Raw genomic sequence first — 3,883 nt, forward strand, 5'->3', positions numbered from 1 at the left:
TAATCTTCAAACAGAGAATGTTGAATTGAAGATGTGTCTACATGAAGAGAAAGAGGAAAAAAAAAGTTTGCTTCGACAAATGCAAGCAAAGGACGAGGCCTTGGAAAAGCTGCAGCGAGACCCATGTGAGGTAAAAAGTAGTTCTCCATCTTCATGAATATTTCCTGATAATGATTTCGCTATTTTTGAAAATCATACCACAGGAATTGGCTCCAAATTGTTGAAGAAAATGGGGTATGAAGGGAAAGTCTTGGGCATTAATGGCCAAGGAATTGTCAACCCCATCAAAGTAGAGGAATTACCCTGTCAGGCAGGACTTTGGTATGTCAAAAAGGAAGTTGGGGAATGCGCCACGATAGTTAGTGAACCACCAATAACGGATGATGAGAAACCCTCATCAGTTCTTTCCAAATTGGAAGAGGAGGTAAAAGATGTTGATTTCCTTTTAGTTTCATATTCACATAGTATGAGTTCTGTTGGAGATTTGGAGATCCCAATTACAGGGACAAACATGAGGCTCCTTACAAGGATGAGGCACGAGGAGAAAGAAGAACTTGGTGTTAATAACCAAGGCATAACTCAACCTTTGGAGGTTGTGCACGAACATCGATTTGCAGGCTCAAGATACACTAAAGGAGAGTGCTCGATGGTGTCAGAGTTGTCTGAGACATCGATGAAATAGTCGAGGAAAGAGAATGATGGGAACACATCCCCATCATCCCATAGCAGTCCCATTGCAGGGAGAGAGCTAGGGCAAGCTCTCATCGCCATACTTACACTAGAGACAGCAAAGGAAGGTATAACCACTTTCGATCTTCGAATTTTCATTTCACTTATGATCATGTTGATAATGGTGAACATAAAACATGGCATTGAAAGACATGTACCTTTTGTGGATTACATAACCATACATTTTCCAAGTGTTGGAAAAGAATGGCAGCACATAAAAGGATGAGGCGTGAAAGACCCTCTCAACAGCATGAAAAGAAATAGGTTAAGCAGACATGGAGGAAGAAAACCTACTGCAGTCATTGCGACAGAAATGGCCATCAAAGAGCCACTTGTTGGAGGCTCCATCCAGAGTAGCACCTTAAAGACAAAGCGTCAGTGCATGAACCAGTTGTTCGACAAGCAAAACCACCTCAAGGAGGTGACCCATTCACATTGATAAGTGAAAAATGGTTTCTATACATGTTGTCATTTCATGGTCGTTCTTTTGTAAATCATTTGTTGAATTTTAAAATGTAGAAGTGATGATGTGTTTTCCATCACTTGTTCAACAACAATGATGTCTGGTCGTATTTTGAGTCGTATTTTACACTCTGAAAGTGATGATATGTTTCCATCACTTGTCAAAAAAATAGTATTTGGCCTTATGATTGTAAATCATGTGTTGCAGTGATGAGGTGTTTTCCATCACTTGTTGAAGCAACAATGAAGTGTCGGCCTTGTTGTCATAACTGGAGTATTGCGTCCATCTTGTTGTAAACTTGACCACTGAGTATGAGTTATAAACTCGTGGCAAGTGTGGGATGTTTGGGTCATTAGTTGGTCATGTCATTCAAGCATGTAATTTGCAAAACAATGTACTACAGGTTGCAGAGGTAGCAGGTGTCAGCTCATCGCTTAAGGCTTCGAAGAACAAAGGTGAAGGAGATGGAAGCGAGACCTTTTTAGGACACTTGTGATGCAGACAAGGTACAGAAAAGTTGCAGATTATTTTTCATGCTTTTGGAGGACCAAAAGCTCCTTAGTGGGGAGGATTGATCCAGGTGGCTCCACAGAGACACACAGGACAAAGAGGGCTTATGAACGCTTGAAAATCAAAGTGTTCAGAATGACTTCGACCCAGGACCAGATCGTAGATCTCGTCGTCTTGATCGCAGAGGTGTGAACAGTTCGTCAAATCGAGCTCGTATGCGAAAGATAGAGCTCTTCAAAGTTTGATATGATAGGGGAAAAGAGGGGCCCACAGTGTGCCACATGGCATCCCAATAAGCACATGGGACCCACATGGCAGCCCATCAAGCATTGACACTTGGCATTCTTTCATTGGTCTCCTAAACCTGCATAAGAGACAAAAATCATTTTTAAAATATGGAAAATGGTTATTAAATAACCATGTAACAAAATTCATTTTAATATATAGTTATTAATATAACTATATAAAAACAATAAACAAAAATCATATATATATAATATGATTCCAAACTATATATTAAAAAAAACAAAAAAAAGGTTAATATTATGGTTCAACAGGATTGTGTTAAGGAAACGGGCGGTGGGTCGGCCCTTGGGGCACGGACCCAACCACCCCACACCCCTTTTAACATTAAACGAATGGGTGGTGGGCCGGCCCTTGAGGCACAGACCCAACCATGCCCATACACCACTATCCACCGTTTAATCCAGCCCGCAACTGGAGCATACGAGACTACCTCCATTTGTCAGCGCACCATTGTTGGGAAGTTAAAGCATGTTGTCAGGGGTATGGGAGTGGGCCACCGAAATGGGTGGACACGCCTCCCAACTTAGCATGAAAATTTTATGTGCTGTTTAAAACTACTGTTTAAAAATATATGCGTTTGTTATATTTTGTGAACAAAAAACATATATTTGGGAGGGACGGGGTTTGACCGCTCGACCCCTCCCCTAACAACCAAACAATTTACCAATTTCGACACAACCATATCCTTGGAGAATCTGCCGAAGTTCTTCTTTATAAACTCATTTTTTTGCCAGAGATGAGGGGAGATACTGCAAGGCATGAATTTCGAGACGAGTAATTTTTTTTTTACTGCAGGAACCATGAATTTTGCAGTAGGGTTGAAATGTCACTTTGTCAGAAATTGACAAATTTTATATGGATTTTACAGCTCTCGTCACCACGATTGCAATGGAGCTATCCGTTTCTCCATCGAAGTTCTACATTTTTTGGTCATTTTCAGAATGCATGTGGAACCATGATTTGAACAAAAATAGAGAGCGGAACCATGAGCCTTGAAATTTTCTCAAGGAGGTAAAATTTTTCCATGTCAGAATATAGTCGAGTTTATACTTGTTTTTCATGGTTTTCCATAGGTATCATAATGGCGAAATCAGATTTTCCATTTGAGTGGTGGATTTTTAGTCCATCCCTAGAGCAGAATCTTTGAGGAATTCCGAGGGAATCTAAAATATTCCTTGAGCCCCGAATTCTCAACTTCTCAGAATTCGGATTTTGGACAGTCGATTCAGCACTACTCAACGCCAAAAATCTAATGGTACACTCAGATTTGTCATTCTCTCATTTATTCTTCCAGTCACTTTTCTAAAGTGCCAGCGCAAATGTCCACTTTCATGTGCGAACAGTGTTCTTCTTGGATCAATGCTGTGAGATCGATGGTTTAGAAAGCTTCAGTAGTTTGACGTCTTTTGCTTCTTATGGCCCTTGGTTGTGAGGTATATGATGAGTTCATGTACTTCTTCTTTCTGCATTGTGCTAAATAGATCTGATGGTACACTCAGATTTGTCATTCTCTCATTTCTTCTTCCAATCACTTTTCTAAAGTGCCAGCGCAGATGTCCAATTTCATGTGCGAACATTCTTCTTCTTGCAATCAATGCTGTGAGATCAATGGTTTAGCAAGCTTCAATAGTTTGACGTATTTTTCTTCAGATGGCCCTTGGTTGTGAGGTATATGATGAGTTCTTGTACTTCTTCTTTCTGCATTGTTCTGCACAGATCCTTGATTGATGTTGATGCAGGATCTTGCTTCTTGCTTGTTGTCATGATTCCTACTTGATGTGATGCGGAATCATATGTGGATGTACTTGTTTTCATGATCTGTCATGTTTTGTTTTTTGAGATCCCTTAATGTATGTTGATGGGATACTCATGCTG

The sequence above is a fragment of the Pinus tabuliformis genome, chromosome 7 (genome assembly GCF_031772625.1).
Source record: "Pinus tabuliformis cultivar Carrire ecotype Pingquan chromosome 7, CPIR1, whole genome shotgun sequence".
Lineage (NCBI taxonomy): Eukaryota > Viridiplantae > Streptophyta > Pinopsida > Pinales > Pinaceae > Pinus > Pinus tabuliformis.